At 43.4% G+C, this 19823-nt stretch overlaps 1 long non-coding RNA gene across 2 annotated transcripts; it reads right to left on the bottom strand.

Annotated features, from left to right (window-relative positions):
- Window positions 1-501: 501 nt before the first annotated feature.
- Window positions 502-9474, bottom strand: LOC105942626 (uncharacterized). 2 transcript variants are annotated; one of them, XR_009244622.1, is made up of 3 exons: window positions 9444-9474; window positions 6267-6396; window positions 502-684 (listed from the first exon to the last, which is right to left on the bottom strand). It is a non-coding gene; the product is annotated as an uncharacterized LOC105942626 (long non-coding RNA). The 2 variants fall into 2 exon arrangements; XR_001168504.2 differs by lacking the exon at window positions 9444-9474 and adding an exon at window positions 7128-7359.
- Window positions 9475-19823: the final 10349 nt, after the last annotated feature.

Below are 19823 nucleotides of genomic sequence, written 5' to 3'. Positions count from 1 at the left end.
CTACAGAGACTGTCTTTGTTACTAAAGAATACTATATCTGGGAATGCCCTCTAACATGATGTCCTTGGTGTCTCAGAGAATGGAGACTTGACACTAAGAACTAGAGTTCCAACTCTTAAACCACATTCAGAGCTTCTTCACTTTAATTAGCTGGCATGTGATGGTGCAAAACCACCTGGGACTAAACAATGAGGATGCGTTAGTTCAGATCGCAACTTGGGGGCTTGGGAACTGCGACCCTCAGTCAGACATTCACCATTTCAGGTCTCAGTTATGACCATATAATATAGTAACACTTAGCTGACAAAAACATATTATGCACATGAGAGCCTGTGCGACTAAAAGACATTGCAGTGACTTAAAATAAATGGTTTCAGCTCAATGAACATTCCAATGCTTGGAATACTTTATTTCTCACTGGGATTAAAGAATGATTCTGGAATAATAGATCTGAAGCACCAGGCACTGACCTGTGTACAAAGACTTCGCATTGGCTGGGTGGCTCCACAGTCGTCCCATCATGCTCTGGTCGCAGGCTGGGTGGCTCCACAGTGATCACACCTTGCCTGGTCACAGGCTCGTTGCAGCTGTTCACACTCTCTGTAATGGTCACAGTCTGGTCTTGCAGCAGTCCCTACATCCATCACATCCTTTGCCCTGGGCATTTCCTTGAGCAGACACCTCCTGACAGACACAGGAAGATGTGGAAATTCAAGTTATTATTACGGCTGCAACCCCGAACTAACATTTCATGAAAACAAGCTACCTTCATTGACGAAGGCCGCCATCAGATTATTTCTGTACATCAGCATCTTCACGAACTCAAACAGCTGTGGGAGAAGAACACCTAAATATATAAAACTAGGCATCATGACCTGATACTGTATGGACAAAAGTTTGTCTTCCTACAGATTCAATACTGAAATCAATACTTTTGCAGACCAAGTGATGTTTTCAGCTGGCCTTTAAAATGAATGCAAATCCCATGAATGAGTTTCGAAGCATAATAACTGAATTATGCTGCTCAGAAGTTTGTTTCTTGAGACAGAAGTCTGCATTGGTCCTGGTCCATTATATCATATCTAGAATTTGTCTCTAACACTGAATTATCTCTGGGTTTAAATATATTGTGGTAGTGCTGTCTCTGAAAAGATATCTACCTCTCAATCCTTGCAGAATCTGAAAATTTACTTTTGTGTGTTACAGTGTGCTATTTCACATGTATGAATGATATTCTACACTTATCAATATATACAGCAGATATTAGTATTGATATTTATCAGCTAAGACAGACAACAGTGACAAAGGCCGTGGCCTAGTGGTTAAAGTCCTTCCTTGAATGCGCCGGGATCCCATGCGTACGTAGGTTCTAATCCTGGCAGCTCCACTTTCCATCCAGCTCCCTGCCTGGGTGGGCAGTCTGGATGGCGCAAAGCCTTGGGACCCTGACCCCAAGTGGGAGACCTGGAGGAGGTTCCTGGCTCCTGGCTCCAGATCAGCACAGCACCGGCCTTTGAACTCATTTGGGGAGTGAATCATCGGTGGAGGATCTTCTTCTCTGTCTCTCCTACTATCTGTGTATCTGACCTTGTAATAAAAATAAATAAATAAAATAAATGTGAAAACACATGAGTGGTAGTCGCAAATAAAGGCAAGCTAACGACAGCATTTTTTTCCATTAAAATCTTTAAATTGCGCAAGGTGTGATAATGTAGTGCTTGAGGTCCTCGCCTTGCACAAGCCAGAATCCCATATGGTTACCTGTCGCTGTCCCGCAGCGATGTACTTGGTGCACGGAGCCAATAATAACACGCGTGGACTCCTGACTGATGGTCAAAAGCCGAGGTTTATTAGTAGCATCAGACTTTATACTCTGAGGGTCATATAGGATTAGGGAGGAAGTATTGAGCACATCAACAAAACCATCAATGCTTTTGTTTGGAACTCTTTTGTCTTGTATATTCCACCAGGTGATCTCATATACATACTGTCCACTCAACTGTTCTTATGCAAATGATATCCAATAAGGTCCAACCAACTGTAATCCTGTGCTCACTGACCTTTTCGGGTCACAATGTCCTCCTACAGTTACCGGTTCTAATCCCGGTGGCCCTGCTTCCCATCCAGCTCCCTGCTTGTGGCCTGCGAAAGTAATCAAGGACGGCCCAAAGCCTTGGGACCCTGAACCCACATGGGAGACCTGGAGGAGGTTTCTTGCTCCTGGCTTCAGATCGGCACAGCACCGGCCATTATGGTCACCTGGGGAGTGACTCATCGGCTGGAAGATCTTTCTCTCTGTCTCTCCTCCTCTCTGTATATCTGACTTTGCAATAAAATAAATAAATCTTTAAAACAAATCTTTACATTGAGATGAAGATGGAAGTGTCAAAATAGACAAATATTGGTACACTGCACCTTCACAGATGGAACAACTACCAGGAAGTAAAGAATAGGAAAAGGGGACTGTCAGGTTTGGGGGTGAGGTTTGGCTCCTATCATTACAGACAATGGAGAGCACTGGCTCTCCCGTAGATGCTCCATTGCTCGTAGGCGACCTTTGTCCTTATCTGCTCCTGGGACTTACAGAGCTAAGCTGCCTACCTGGGGTCCACTAAAAGGACTAACCGAGTTGGTGCCAAATAAGTACAAGAAAACAGGACAACCTTTCAATGCAGAAACACTTCTCTTGGTGATGCTAGCTGCTACCATGACAACCTCCTCCCGGGCAAGTAATTGTGTTTGCTGGACTTATATTTCTTATTCACCAGTTAACAGACCAGTAATCAGGATCAATGTCACAGTTCTAGTATACCTTTAATTATTTGGTTGCAAGATCCTTATGATCTTAGGGGACCTCTTAAGCCTGAAGAGGAGAGGATGAAATTACATGACCCTTATCAGACAGGGTCTGATGGCATACCCAGCTGCAGAGGATATGAGGAACACCATTTACATGCATCTCCACAATCATGCCTGATGGCTCTTAAACAGCAGAAAAGAACCTCAGTTGTTTCTATCAAAGCTACTGGATTTTATTGCCATATTCTTAACCAGACTCATTCAAGACGTATATACATATATATTTACATATTTATATTTACATATCTACAGTAAAGCCTAGGTCATGTCATTGGATACATTGAGGATGCATTGAGGATAGCCCTGTGACAAGTGCCCACGTCACTGTACTCTAATAAAACAGCAGTCCGAGGCCCATAATCATTCCCTTCAAATGAGAGTAAACACCCCAGATTCTATCACCTTGCATACAGCAGGCTGGTCTCCTCCAGCTCCTGATTGACCTCAGTAGTCTAAACAAATTCATCGGTTGAAATTAGCAATGGCACTCAAACCACTTGAGATTTGGCAAGGACAGGTTGCTAGCCAAAGTGTTTTCTTTCCATTTACCACCAGGAAAGAGCAGGCAGTTCCTCTATAGGAACAGATCATCAGGTTTGGCTCCCTGTACTAGGTGTTCTTGCCACCCTTGCTTAAATTCTAGCATTAGCATTAATTTTTTTCCACCCAGTCTTTCTATGTTTTGAGAGTCCATATATGTATCTGGCTGGCAGTACAATGTCCAGACCTCAGGCAGAAATCTCAAATACCGTATGCCTTCACATGATTCTTCACAAAGTAGAGATTTAAAAAACTCATAGGATTACAAATTACTGCAATAACTGCAACTGCCACAGTTGCAGGGCCTGCATTGCATCACTCAGAACAAACAATTGTATTCAGGAGCCATCAATTTGGAATTGACCATGTTGCTTCTGGAAGATAAACTACAACCTATCAATCAGACTTTCATTAAAGAGTGACTGGGATTATATCCCCTTTTGTGTTACCCCTGTTCCTTAGAATCAATCTTTGTTACCTTGGGATAGCGCAAGATATCATTTGTGGTGCCATGGAAATGTTTCTGGTCAATAGTTTGAATTGGAATGAGAAATTAGATCCATTTTCGGTGAAGTTACACAAGGTTCCAGGGTTAAGATATTTACCTGGTTTACTGAACATATGTCTCATGTTAGTGTTTACCAATGCCTAATTTATTGGAGAGTACGAATTATTATTTTGATCATACTAACATAATGCCTTTTTTTGCAGGAAAATCATAAATTTATTGAAGTTTATATATTACACAATATTATTTATTTCGCATTTCATAGGTTGATCACGACTTTTTAGCTCATTAGACCCATAAGATTCTATTTTAAATTAATTGGCGGAAGAATAAAAATGGAAGAATAGAGTAAGGACACATTGAAACACACAGAAAAACATCAGCTAGTGTGAAGCTGAGAGGGCAAATTCCAGAAAATAGAAGAGGACAGAACAACAGCAGAGGGATACCTGGAGACTGACAGAAACAGGAAAGCAGCCTACACAGTGGTGTGGTGTTGCAGTGACTGATACTCCAGTGACATTCAGCTAATGGTGATCTGAACTCCACCGGCAGCTGACACTACACCAGCAACAAGGTGGGAAAGGACATTCACCGGGAACTTGGGAGGTGAACCCAGACAGAGAACTGCCTGTCCTGCTGGTCTGTTTGATTTGACCAGGAGAAGAGACAGAGCAGCAGATCCCATATGGGCAGCGCAGGAGTAGGGTGGGTTTCAGCCCAGTCTGTCACCTAGAGCTGTATAGGGCATCTTTTGTTTAAGGAGGCAAGGGACATGGATAGCACTGTGCATGCACTGAGCTGGGAATGAACTCATTCCACTCAGTGAACAGGAACAAGGTGGAATCCTCCAGGCTCTACCCCAGATAGGTCTGGGTAGCCCTCAGACCTGATGGCCAGCAGATCAAGAACTCTAGTAGTGGCATATCAGGTGCCATTTCATATGGTGTAGCAAAGAGTTTAAGACTGCAGGGGACAACAGTGAGCTGCACATATACTAAACTCAGTGAGAACTCACTGAGCTCAGTGCATTGCACTGGTCATGCAGGAAAATAATACCAACTTTGGCACTATACGGGTCAAAATAGGTCCATGTGGCCTTCAAACCTAATGGTCAACAGATTCAGGCAAGATCACCAATAACAACCTAGGTTTATAGGACACTGGTGTCTCCCTAATCCTGGGACCTGCTCCAACCAAAAGTGGGAGAAAGGTTGTACAGGCAATGGTTCAGCCTCAGCACGGTACCAAAGGAGGTGGAGATTGGTGAGCCAGGAGTTGGGGCTACGGAGTTCTTTGTGTAAATCTAACATAAGAACCCAGAATGGAACTCTCTAGAAGGAGTAGACAAGTGACTGCAAACAAACAGCTGTGTGCCAGAGTAAGTAAAATCAAACTATAGATCTGTGGATGACAGAGCTTAGAAATTGGTCCCAAGGAGAAGAATCTGCCCCAACCAGAAGTACAGTGACCAAAGGAAAAAGCAGAGACAGAGGCACAATGAATAGTTCTAAAGATTACTCTGCAAAGGAGCAAAACCTTTTGCTAACCTCAGAGCTAACTGAGGAAGACATTGAGAAATTTGGGGATACAGAATTCAAAACACTTGTTATAAACCTTCTGGTCAACAATGAGAAGCACGTAAAGCAGGTATTCAAGTAATTTAAGGAATATGTCACACTGGAAGTGAATAAAATGAAAGCTGACATATCAGAAATAAAGAATACAGTAGAGCAAATTAAAAGCACAGTGGAGAGTCTCCAAAATAGAATGAAGAAGGCAGAAGAAAGAATCTGAAAATTTGAAGATATTTCCTGTCACCAGCGGGAAACAAACAAAAAGCTGGAAACAGACCGGGATGAGGCCAAACATAATGACTTTTTGCATTATGTCCATTTAGTGTGCAAAAATAGACCCAATGACACGAATCAATGATGTAACGCCGCTATAGCGTCAATATGCTCATGCCTCATAATTCACCACAAAGCGGAAATGAAAGAATAATTGCCAAATTCCTGGAACTCTGCAATCTCCTAAGAAACACTTGCATCCAGTCATGGGAAAAACCCTGATTCTGAAACACCAGGAAGCAAACACGAGATAGGAATAGTCTTCAGGTTTTAGAATTCCCAGGAAGGACAGTTACCTTCGATGCATCGTGTTTACTGTCTACATTGAGGTACTAGGATTGGAATCCTGGAATTTTGCACCATAAATCTGTATTGAAGTAATTGGATCAGAATCATACACACTGTTAATTTTTAACTGATCCATGTCAGACAATAACCCCCATTATGTATTCATATCATGCAGCTACTGATTTTCCCATAGATACTTGCTATAAACAGCCCATTCTTACTTTGTTCAAGGCACTTGCTGTTCATTCCAAGAGGTAGCTGCCCAACTGGATGTTCAATAAAAATCATTTCACCTTCTTGGAGCCTCACAAGATTTTTCTTGAAGTCTTACACTACTTGGAAACCATTCACCTGTGAAGAAATTCATAGAATGCATAGGAATTAAGAAGAAACTACAAATACAAGAACTCAATTAAGAACTGAGAAAAGAATCTAACCAGAAATTTTTCAAATATTAGTGCCAACAAACATGTAAAACTTATCACTGCAATCAGGGGCATGGTGAAAAACAAAGTTGGTCATCTCACTTTACCTGGGAAATATATTATCAAGAACATTACATAAACACTAGTACAGCTGTGGGGAGAAAGCAATCCTCATATGGTGGTGATGGAACTACAAAGAAGCACACCCACTGATAGCAGCGTAAGCTTGCTTTGAAAGCTGAAATGCCATCTCTTCTGTGCAGAACTGAGAAAGAGGAAAGCAGCACCTAAGATCCCTGTCCTACTGTACTCACTGTGGCATCACGCACAGCAGCCAAGGGAGGGAAGCAAGCCGGGTCTCCATTAGCAGGGGAATGGATGAAGGAAAAGGTTACCAATACACGGTGCAATAGCATTCAGTTACAACAAGAATCAGAGCTTAGCATCTGCTGGAAAACACATGGATCTGGTGATCACTCTGCCCTTTCGTGCGTGGGAGGTGTGTTTTGAAGCTCATCAGAAATTGCAATGATGATTACTTAAAGTATTTAGTGTGGTTGAGGGAAAGGTGACAGAGGGGCACTGGATAATGGGGAGAAAATAAAGTTAGATCAAAAGCATAGGGGAAGGTATTTAGAGCATGAGTTGGGGTATTACCTGGGCTGCCAACACCACATGTTGGAAGTGCCTGGACTTCAATCTAGGCTCAATCCTAGCTTCCTGGTGATGTGCACCTTGGCAGGCAGCAGCTCAATCAGCCAGGATCCTGGATGGAGCTCTAGAAGCTGGGCTTCAGCCTGGCCAGGCCTTGATCATGTGGGCACCTGCAGTAAAACAACAGGTGGAATATATCTGTGTATGTGTGTATGTGTTTTTCAAGTGAGTAAATTAAAAAGAGAAGTAAACACTACAACAACCTTACAAATGAGTAAATATAAAAAACAAAACTGCACTGCACGGGGTTATCTCTCAGAACAACGCATTACAGCGCCCCAGAGCAGATGGCAAGCCACAAGCAGAAAGGCAGTGACAGCAATGCCACAACTCAGGACTGAACTCTTCACCAGTAAATCTCTCCAGCTGCATACGTCAACCCAATGTTGATAGTAAAAATGAGTAACTCTTTATAGGGAAAATAGTAAGGGCTAAAGGATGCCACAATTATATAAAATAAAGACGAAAACCTGTCTCAAACACACAGAGGGTGCTGAAGGCATCATGGTGTAAGTTAACTTATGCATGTATTGAGAGAGGCACTTGGGCTAGTGTTGTTGTGCAACAGGTCAAGCTGTCACATACGACAACAACAGGCCAACTTGAATCCTGGCTTCCTATTTCGCTTTTAAAGGATTTCTCAGTTTTTGAAAGGCAGAGTTATAGAGCAGGACAGACAGATCTGCTGTTAGCTGATCCACTCCTCTTCAACAGCCAGGGCCAAGCCAGGTCCAGCCCAGGAACATGGAGCTGCACACATGTCTCCCACATGGGTGGCCACGCTGCAAGCACCTGGGACATCTTCTGCTCCTTCCAAAGGTGTAAGAACCTTATAGAGCCATGAGTTTTTACTCTAGGCTGCTCCATTTCCTATCCAGCTCCCTGATGTTGTGCCTGACAAAGCTACATAAGATGTCCCAAGTCCTCGGGCCCCTGCATCCACTCCTGTCTCCTGGCTTTGCCTTACATTTGCCCTGGTTTGGGGAGCTATTTAAGGAGCGAGCTAGTGCACAACAGACTCTCTGCCTCTCCCTCTCTGTCTGAAACTGCTTTTCCGATACTGGAAAGAAATCGTCATGAGAAAATAAGGACAGAGATTCCCTGCTCCACTGTTCACCCCCTGAATGGGTCCTGACAGCTGAGAGTGGGGGGACAGGCGAAAGCCAGGAGACTCCAACACGTTCTCCCATAGAGGAGAACCTAAGCACTTAGGCCATCTGCCACAATTTCCATTTTTCATTAGTAGAGAGAGAAATCAGAAGTAGAACAAGCAAGACTTGAACTTATACTTACATGGGATATCAACATTGTAGGCAGAAGCCTAACACACTGCACCACAGTCCCTGCTGCTAAAGGAAATCCACGGAGATGCTTAAGAACAGATACAAAATAGCAAAAGGAAGTAATATCATCCTAAGTGATCATAGGCATTGTCAAGTCTGTGCTGGGGAAATGAGAAATGGAAAGAGACTTAGAACCTTCTGTGACAATTTAGAATGCAAGCCAGCACACCTGGAACTGCGAATCTGGAGGAAAAGGGAGCAGAAAATATGGGCTTAGAAACAATTGTGAAACTCTCCCTACACTTTTTTTTTAAAAGATTTATTCAGTTTATTACAAAGTCAGATATACAGAGAGGGGGAGAGACAGAGAGGAAGATCTTCCGTCCAATGATTCACTCCCCAAGTGAGCCGCAACGGGCCGGTGCGCGCCGATCCGATGCCGGGAACCTGGAACCTCTTCCGGGTCTCCCACGCGGGTGCAGGGTCCCAAGGCATTGGGCCATCCTTGACTGCTTTCCCAGGCCACAAGCAGGGAGCTGGATGGGAAGTGGAGCTGCCGGGATTAGAACCGGCGCCCATATGGGATCCCGGGGCTTTCAAGGCGAGGACTTTAGCCGCTAGGCCCGAAACTCTCCCTACATTTTGTGAAAGGCCTCAATTTACACTTTCAACTTGCTTGGAAACTCGAATCAAAGAGATACAAAGAAAACTGTTCAGGACAAATCATGACCAAGTTACTGTAATCTAAACATGAAGAGAACACTTCGAAAGTGGCCAAAGACAGAGGAGCACAGAGCATAGCAAGGTACAACCAGGAATGCATAACAGCTGCTTCCCATCACACATCAGGACACCATCACCCAGGGCCACAATCTCCCTCCTGGAAGTCACTGTCCCCCACATCTCCTGTGAACTGTACACTCAAGGCAGGAGTAGGAAGCCAGCAGCCCCATGCGGGAAACAGGACATCACTTACTAAACCCACACAGCATCCACCTGCACTGCACCTGGCAGGGTTCTCAGGGAATCGGGCAGTGCTGTCGATACGCTCATCTGCAGTTGGGCATCTCAGCGCCAGAACCTGCATGTGGTCTCACACACCTCGCAGTTCACCTACCTCGGGAGCCTGTCACTGCACAGCCACCACACACGGCCAGCTCGTTCAGCCAGCTCCTTCCACTTCTCCTATTCCAGGAGCACACACCAGTCTCTGGCGCCTCACAGTCTTTTGGCAATGTGATCACTGACATCGCGCTGTCTTCTTCATCCCTTCCAGGGCCAGAGGATGCACCACCATTGTTCTGGACGCGGTCCGGTGTGCAGGTTCCGTCTTCACGGGGTGGCGCCAGCTGAGATCCACCGCTGGGTCTGCATTCACCACGTGGGGAACAGCACCCCACTCCGGGGCCCTCCAAAGCCCACAGGACTTCTCTCTGTCTCTCATCCCAGCTTGCCAGGACATGAAACCAACTGCACAGCCGGTGGACCATCTCCGGCAGAGACACAGAGCCTGGAATTCAGAGAGGAAATGGCGGACGAGGTGCGGGAAAGCACTAAAGGCGCTGGAAGGACCCTTCCCAGACGCTTGCTGATGACGTCATCGGGAGACTACATTTCCCAGGACACTCAGCTCTGGTTCCTTTGAAACCTAGTAGTGATCTTGTTAGCAGGAGAGAGACCTAGTGCATCAGAACTGGTCCTCATCCAGATAGCAGACATGAGATTCGGTTCTTCATTGACTAAAATTCTGACCAATTCCAATTATAGAAATAACGGGGAATTATTAAGCAGTCATAATAAATAAAGCATTAGTTTTGACACATATTTTAACTTTATTAATATGTCATCTGATTTTCAAATGCAATGACAGAAAAAGTCATATCTCTTATCACACTTCGGTTTTAGTAGGAAGTAAGAAATTTTTATTACTTCTAAAATGCCTATTCTTCAAGTCCTTGCCTTGAACATGCCAGGATCCCATATGGGCGCCGGTTCAAAACCCAGTAGCTCAGCTTTCCATCCAGCTCCCTGCTTGTGGCCATGGAAAGCAATCGAGGATAGACCAAAGCCTTGGGATCCTGCAGCCACATAGGAGACCTGGGGGAAGTTCATGGCTTCAGATTGGTTTAGCTTTGGCCTTTGCAGTCACTTGGGGAGTGAATCATTGGACAGAAGATCTTCTCTGTCTCTCCTCCTCTCTATATATCTGCCTTTGTAATAAAAATGAATAAATCTTTAAAAAAAAACGTGTTCTCATCCAGAAGTCTGATTTGTGACTTGGCACTGGATTGAGTTGCTTAATGGGGAACAGTGCTTCGGATGTGTGGTAACACCATAGTTAACATGCCATTATCAATGTGCAATGTAAAAACATTGGAGCCCAAAGAATGCTAAATTCTATGACCCAGAATGGATCCTTTTTTGATATTTTTATTATCGTGGTTCTCTGTGGTGGCCAGTAGGAGGCACCATTTCTCCATCAATCGATACTTACCAAGATTTGTAACAGTTTAGCCACTTACAGCTTTAAGCCTATGACTGTGAAAATCAGCAATAAGGCATATCAACAATTGCGGAAATCCACAGGACATGCTTATTGCAACACAGTCAATAATTGTAAAAATGTGGAAGTAATCTAGATGCCCGTTAGCAGAAGACTGGATAAACAAACTGTGGTTCATCTAGGCTATGGAATTATACTAAGCTATTACAAAGAATGAAATACAACAATTTACAGGCAAATGGGCCAAAATGGGGATCATTTTTCCAAGGGTAAAGAGCTAACTGGAAAAGGTCAGATATCATATGTTTGCTCTAAAATAAAAGGCACTAAAAATACAACAACACAGAGGAGGACAAACACACATGTGTAACCCTACAATGGAAGGATACAACAGAGGCCAGACCACCAGGACTCAGGGAAAATCGACCAAATGCATCTCTACTATGGAATGAAGGTAGGCATATACCTGTTTTTAAGAGATTGTGCCCTGGTGTTGCTCAATGCTAACATAGGTAGGGGATATTTTGCTCATCTTCTCAGGGAATGGCTGTGTCAGTAGGGAGGGGAGGGAACTTGGCAAGAGGGATGGGAAATGCAAGTGCTTATTAAACTGTGTCCTAAAACCAAATTTTGTAAGTATCAATTGCAATAAAGATATTGAAAAGATAATAAAAAATAAATGTTGCAGACTGTTTTGTTAACTTAGCACATACATCCAAATGATTTTTGAGAAAAGTACCAACAGCATGCTTTGAGAAAGACAAATCTTCAATAAATGCTACTGGCAAAAATATATGTAAATATATAAAATAAAATTAGATTCCTGCCTCATAAAATTATCTCAAGGTTGGTCCAACACCTAAATTCATGTCCTGACACTATGAAATTGCTACAAGAAAATGTAGGGGAGATACTTGAAAACAGCAATGAGGGTGATTATTTTTCAAGTAAGACTTCAAAGTTCAGGCAACCAAAGCAAAAGTAGAATAGTTAATATAATTCAGAAATGTCTGTATAGCCATGGAAACATCAAAAGAGTGGAGAGACACATGACACAATAGGAGAAGATTCTTGCATGCTCCTTACTCAACAAAGTATTCACATCTACAACAAGACAAACATTTAATAAAGAAATGGAACGAGAAACTGAATAGACAATTCTCAATAGAACAAATGCAACGGAGAACAAATGTAAGGGGAAAATGCTTAATATAACTAGCTGTTTAAATGCATTTTGCAACCCGAAGGGACACTGTGCACAACAGGCTAAGCCAATATGGTTGCTGGTTCAAAAACCTGACAGCTCCCTTCCAATCCAGCTTTCTACTAATAGCTTGGAAAGCATTAGAGGATGGCTCAAGTCCTTGGGCCCCTTCCCTGCACCCACTCCAAGTTCTTCATTGCTGGCTTTGGATCAGCTCATCTTTAGCTGTTGTGATCTTTTGGGGAGTGGAGCAGCAGCTAAAACATACTCTCTCTCTCTTTCTTTGTCTCTGCTTTTCAAATAAAAAATTTAATCTTTTAAAAAAATGATGAAGATATATCACTTCAACCCAAACTAAATAGTTCTTACCCTCAAAAGAGCAACACACACCAGCAAGGATGTGGTGAAGGGCAACTTCAACACACCATTGGCTTGTTGTCAGTGAGTGCGGCAACTATGGGAAATAGTGTGGAGACTTCCTTAATGGCTAGGGATACAAGTGTCATATGAGCTAGCAGGCCTAGTATCAGATATAGACCCAAAAGTCAAAAATTCATTGACTCAAAAACACACCCCATTCATCATGCTATGTATATTAAAACAATCATCTATTCAACAGACATGGTTACAGACAGAGGGGGAGCCAGAGAGAGGTTTTTAATCCAGTGGTGCACAGCCCAGATAACTTCAATGGCTGGGGCTGGGCTAAGTCAGCAGCTGCTTCTGTGTCTCCTATGTTGTGGCAGAGGTACAGGATGCACCTCACCCTGTATTATTTTCCCAGGTAAACTAGCAGGGGGCTGAATTGGAAGTGAGGTCGCTGGGAACTGACCCAGTGCTTACCTGGGATGCTGGCAATGCTGAGTAGCTTGACCTGGTGCACCTCAATGCCAGCCCCAGCACTAGGTTTATGGCAGCACTGTTGCTCCATATAGCCCAAACATAGACTCTGCCATCCCTGGATGAGTGGGGCCTTTCCCCCGTGTCTGCTGGCAGCCATCAGGTAAGCCAGGCTGGGTGCCTACGAGTACATCCAGGAGTGATGGAGAAGGAACAGTCAGATGTGATTCTATTTCTCTTTAGAGTTCAAGGCAGGCAGCACCTTTAGCTGGCCGTGTGGTGCAGAGTGCCATGCCCCACTGGCCTGCAGACTGGGATACATGGCCAAGCAAGGTTATATCATGTATAAGATTCCTGTGCAGCATCATGTCCACCAGCACAGTTTCTAAGCATATCATGCCGTGAACCAGCCAAGTGCACAAAGCCTTCAGTCTGCAGCCAAAAGGTGAGTTGGGTGGTGCCTTGATGGAGATCCAAGAATCCATGTGCATTTTAATTCTTGCTTCTGTTTCTGGTGAGGCATGTCGTTGATATTCTGGCCAAAGCTGCATTGAAACTAGATGGCTTTGGGTAGTATAGGCATTTTAATATTGTTAATTCTTCTATTCCACAAGAAAGGAAAAGCTTGATATGTGTTGTGCATGTTTTGTGATTTCTTTGTCTCCTTCCATTTCTGGAATTCATCTTATCTCGCTGTACTATGATACTGGCCCCAAGTACTTCTGGCTTTAACACAATGGTCCCCTACACATTAGACCAACTCCTTGCCTCCCTGAAGAGCTGTACACTCATGCAGACTACATAAACAATGATGCTGTACAGCTCTTTAGGGAGGTAAGGAGCTGACAGAGTGTAGCTTTGTGAAAGTTCTAACACTGTAGCACACTTACCTCTCTGAGCATGAGAACATTTTTGCTGTAAAATCTCTGTATTCAGAGTGCAACAGATTTTAACATATATAAGCACTCTCTGAAGAGTTTCTGACAGATGTGTTTTGTTTGAGCAAAAAGAACACACATCTTTCAGAGAAACATATTCCAGACTGTGACCCTGCGCTTTTTAATCTTTTCAAGATGCACATGTGAGGGGCTGGTGTGGTGATTGGATGGGCAGCTTGCTGCTTATCACACTGGCATCCCTCATGTGCTCAGGTTCAAGTCTAGGATGCCCCATTTTGATCCAGCTCCCTCCCAATGCATCTGGAAAAGCAGTAGGAGTCACAGAGACAGGAGAGAGGGAGAGAGAAAAAACGGAGAGAGGCAGAGAGATCTCCCATCTGCTGATTCACTCTCCAGATGGTGCAATATGACCAAGCGCTTACACCATCTTCTGCTGCTTTTCCCAGGCCCTGAGCAGAGAGCTAGATCTAAAATAGAGTAGCTGACACTTCAGCCATGTAGCATGTGGTGTCACAGGGCATGGCTTTAACCACTGTGCCACAACAGCAGCCCGATCACATGTACCGTTCTAAGAATTTAAGGATACTTACCACCGTACCCTTTGTCCCCACCTCGTTTCCACCTCCTCTCCTCCTTTCCTTACTTTTCAAGATAGATTCAGCTTGATTTGGAAGACAGATTTTAAAGAAAGAGCCAGAGCTGAACTCATCTGGAGCTGGGAGCCAGAAGCTTCTTACAGTTCTACCACATGGGGGCACCATCCTCCACTGCTTTCCCAGGATCATTAGCAGTGAGCTGAATTGCAAGTGGAACAACCATATCTCAAGCCCGCGTCAACAGGGTTCCAGCACTGCAGTTATCCAACTAAACTCCAGTGCCAGCCCCAGTATTTTCTTCATGTAGTCTTCACTTGCTTTTAAGGTTTATTATTATTTTTTTTGGGAATCTCAGATATACAGAGAAGAGGAGAGACAGAGAGGAAGATCTTCTGTCTGCCTCTTCATTTCCCAAGTGGCTGCATTGACTGGAGCTGAGCTGATCTGAAGCCAGGAGCCTAAAGTGTCTTCTGGGTCTCCCACATGGGTGCAGAATCCAGGGCTTTGAAACAGCTTAGATTGCTTTCCCAAGCTACAGGCAGGGAACTGGAAGGAAAGTGGGGCCACTGGTATAAAAAGTGGAGCCATATTGGATTCTGACACATCCAAGATGACTTAAGCTACAAGGCTACCATGGGTCCTTTAGCCCATGTCCTAGCTGGATTGCTTGTTTGGTGTTGTTGAGTTTCTTGAGCACCTCACCAACAACACACTGACCTTCATGTACTAGCTCCAAAGGAAGCACATGCACATGCTCTTCCAGCAGAAAATGGTTAAGGGTCCAGGGCAATGGCCCAGTAACTAAATCCTCATCTTACATGCACTGCGATCCCATATGGGCACGGGCTCATACCCTGGCTGCTAGACTTTCCACCCAGCTCCTGCTTGTGGCCCATAAAAGCAGGTGGAGGGTCACTCAAAGCAATGGCACCCTGCACCAATGTGGGAAACCTGGAAGAAACTTCTGGCTTCGGGCTTCAGATTGGCTCAGCTCCTGCAATTCTGACCTCTGGAGGAGTAAACCAGTTGATGTAAGATCTTCCTCTCTTTCTCTCTTTTTCTCTGTATATTTGATTTTGCAATAAAAAATTTTAAAAATAAATCTAAAAAAATCATGACAAATATAGTGCTTAAAAAGGAATATGTTGGTCCTGGCATGATAGCCCAGCTGCTATAGTCCTCTCCTTGCACTGGGATCCAACATCAGCATCGATTCTAATCCCAGCAGCCACACTTCCTATCCAGCTCTCTGATTGTGGCCTGGGAAAGTAGTTGAGGATAGCTTCAAGTCTTGGGACCCTGCACTCATGTGGGAGACCTGGAAGAAGCTCCTGGCTCCTGGCTTCAGTTTGTTGGCTGATGGGGGAGTGAATCAAGGTACAGAAGCTCTTTCTCTCCACTTCTCCTTTCTGTGTATTTGACTTTCCAGTACAAATAAAATAAGTTTTTTAAAAATGAAAATGTTTACATAAGCATTAATATTCAGAGATATATGCAAAAGAATCTACATTTATTCATATAGCCATGTTTATCAATCAGCAGATGTGCGGTGTTTCACTATACCAAATAAGCCCTCAGCAAAATTTATCATGTGCAGGGTCACAAATGCAGGTATGCACTGAATAAATTACATCAGTACAAATCATCTTAACTCCCCAAACCAAAGCACGGAAATGAGTGCACGTAGCTCTGTACATCAATATAGGCCCTAGGAAACAATAAAGCAGACAAGCATGCTGCAGTCACCAGCAGAGGTCAGTGGCTTCACTTTGCCTCTTGTGAAAATTTTTTGTGGAGTGTTAGAGTCCAGGCCAGTGCTTCCCCTGGAAGTTAGGATGTAAGCTAGTCAACCCCCAGATAACGACAAAGAGCCTCGCTGGTAATGCAAAAAGCAAACAGAGTTAATTGTGCCAACATGCTGGGGTCAGATCGTATTTGGGGCACACAGGCCAGCCAAGCGGATTTAACCCTGACCTAACATAAGGCTAGAGATTATATACCCCATTTTGGCTGTAACATATATCAAAGTCATCTCAAAAGTAACAAATTTAGACTTATGTGGCTCCCAGGTGCAAGCAGTCTATTCCGTTCTCACACTCATTATTTACATTCCTACACTTATTGTTTACGCTCCCACACTTCTTATTTACGGCTCATCCCATCCTGGCACCCTTATCTTTATGGTTCCTCCAGTCCCTGGGACAGGGGGAACTGTGCCCCTGCCTTCCTGCAGCTGTTATAAAGAAACAAGGGAGACAGATTTCTTGTTAAAGTGGAGCTTTCCCACAGTTAAGGTGCCTCGTTAACCTAGCGAAGTAGTGGCTTCTCACCCCAATGTGCCTAATATCACGTAACGCTAATATTCTTAACATTCTAACATACTAACATTATGCCCACACTCTAACAGGAGAAAAACCCAGGGCATATTTAGCTACTTCCTGGAGCTGTGAGAGCTGACAGAACCACATCAGTCCAGAGAGCCCAGCCCAGCCAAGGGGTATCCCTCCCAATGAGAGCTGGCCTTGTTTCCCACGTAATCCCTCCAGGAAGAGACTTATGTCAGTGCATCTTTTTTTTAAAAGACATTCATTTTTTAAATTATTATTAGAAAGTCAGATACACAGAGAGGAAGATCCAATAGTTCACTCCCCAAGCAGCTGCAATCTGAAGCCAGGAGCCCATAGCCTCTTTCAGGTCTCCCACATGGGTGCAGGATCCAAAGGTTGACGGAGTGGCCCAGGTACACACTCAGTGTAGATGGCTGAAGGCTGTAACAAGGAGACAATTCAGATATATGACTGAGGTCCCTGGGCACACACTTAGTGAGATGGCTGAAGGCTGTAGCGAGGAGAGCCCAAGCAAGGACACAGTTCAGATGTATGCACTGCAGGAACTTTGGGATGTTGAATGTGCATGCGCAAAGCAAAAAGATGGGCCAGGCTAGAGGCCAAAGGTCACTCAAAGGCTCACGAAGATTTTCAAAAAACACTGAGGCTGCTCCTGTTAGTTGGGCACATGGATATCATCTGCAAATATAGTACAATTAGATAAATATACCTTTGCATGCATATTTGTAAATTCATCAACTTATTGAATTCAATATAGAAAGACATAAGTAACCTTGTTAATATTCATGTTTATTGATACAACATAGAAATGTACTTGTACTTCCAAGGTTTCCTATTCATAGATCTGAGGTGCTTCATCACAGGGGACAAGAAAAGCAATAAACACAAATTTTGTGTAAATTTAGATACACATTAGTGCATACTTTATTTTGAAATAAATTATATAAATATGTAATGTTATAAGCCCTAACAACATAAGTACATGAGTAAAGACAAAAAAAAAAAAAAACAAACTAGTACAACAAAACCTGAAAACAACACATATTTTTTCAGGCAGAGGGACCCTAGCTATGTGGTAGCTAGTATGCAATGCCACCACAAGGTTTCTCTGTAGCACTTCAATGTTTCTGATGTCATTGAACATGTTTTCAGAAGACTCTGGATTTTATTCCAGAGCCTTCTTCCAGACGGCTCTGAGATATTTTTATTTTGTGTGATATTAATATGAAGATTGCAGTCTTTTTATTGATTGATTTAGCTATAAGAAGCCCAGATATTGTCCCAAGCTGGGGTGGCCATGCTCTTGGTATCTCCTTTGAAAAGGCTGCCACCTACTCATGCCTGGAAATGCTCAGCGGACAATGCAGCTGCTGCCCCGTCAGTCACACATCCAATGATACAGGAAACAAAGAAGTTACCCTCGAGAGCTGTGCTGCACAAGCCATCACACCTATTCAAGTGGACCAGACTGTGACAGCAGCAGGATTCCAAACTGGTGAAAAATCCTGTGATACCTGCTAACTGGAAAGTAGAAACAAATTCAGATACAAGACCTTTGAATACAGGCAGGGAGCAAGTCTGTTACCAGCAAAACCTGGTGAGCTCTTTCATGAGCTTAATATAGAAATTAATAAAAAAAAGTTGTAAAAGCTGCAAATCCGTTACAGATTACAGGAATTATTTGCAAAGCAAACAAGTAAACATGAAAAGAGGAGGGAAGGGAAAAACTCCTCCCAGGAGGGATCCAGGATGTGGGGTGTCTTCTGGCAGGAGAGGCAGACACAGTGGGAATTCAGGATGTGCCTAGGGTTGTTAAGAGTTCCCTGACTCCCTTATTGCCAGGGAACTTGAGCATTTTTTCATATGTTTATTTGCCATTTGGGTTTGTTCCTTTGTGAAGTGTTTGCCCATTTCCCGTGCCCATTTCTTGAGTGGCTTGTTTGTTTTGACATTTTGGTTGTTTTGTAGCTCTTTGTATATTCTGGAGATCAGCCCTCTATCACCTAAGTCGTGTGCGAAGATCTTCTCCCATTCTGTGGGTTGCCTTTTTACTTTGTTGATTGTTTCTCTAGCTGTACAGAAGCTTCTTAGTTTGATGAGGTCCCACTTGTTTATTTTGGTCTTGATTTCTACTGCATTTGGAGTCTTTTTTAGGAAGTGAGGGCCTACCCCTAAGTGTTCCAGTGAGTTTCCAACATTTTCTTCCAAAAGTTTGAAGGTTTCTGTATGTAGGTTTAAATCTTTTATCAATTTGGATTTGATCTTAGTATATGGTGAGAGATGTGGGTCTATCTTTTTGTTTCTGCAGGCTATCAACCAGTTGTCCCAACAGCATTTATTGAACAGACCTTCCCATTTGCCTGGGTTGTCGTTTGTCTTTTTGTCAAAGATTATTTGGCTGTATTTGTGTGGGTTCCCATCTGGTGTTTCTATTCTGCTCCATTGATCTTCTTCTCTATTTTTTTGCCAGTACCAGGCTGTTTTGATAACCATTGCCCTATAGTATGTCCAGAGGTCTGGGACTGTGATTCCCCCTGCTAACTTCCTGTTCTTGAGAATGGTTCTAGCTATTCGTGGTTTTTTGTGTTTCCAGATGAACCTTTGAATCATTGTTTCCAGATCTGTGAAGAATGTTTTGGGCAATTTGATTGGGATTGCGTTGAATGTATATATTGCCTTTGGCAGTATAGACATTTTAATGATATTGATTTTACCTATCCAGGAGCATGGGATGTTACTCCATCTTTCTAGATCTTGTTCAATTTCTTTTTTAAGTAGTTTGTAGTTTTCCTCAAATAGGTCTCCAACATTTTTGGTTAGGTTAATTCCCAGATACTTCATGCTTTCCTTTGTTACTTTGAATGGTATCTTGCTGGTTAGATCTTTTTCCAACTTGGGGCTGTTAGCATACACTATGGCTGTTGATTTTTGTTCATTAATTTTGTACCCTGCCACTCTACCGAACT

Source organism: Ochotona princeps, unplaced genomic scaffold (genome assembly GCF_030435755.1).
Source record: "Ochotona princeps isolate mOchPri1 unplaced genomic scaffold, mOchPri1.hap1 HAP1_SCAFFOLD_713, whole genome shotgun sequence".
Taxonomy (NCBI): domain Eukaryota; kingdom Metazoa; phylum Chordata; class Mammalia; order Lagomorpha; family Ochotonidae; genus Ochotona; species Ochotona princeps.
The sequence above is the reverse complement of the archived record's forward strand: the minus strand, read 5'-3'. Positions and strand labels throughout refer to the sequence as shown.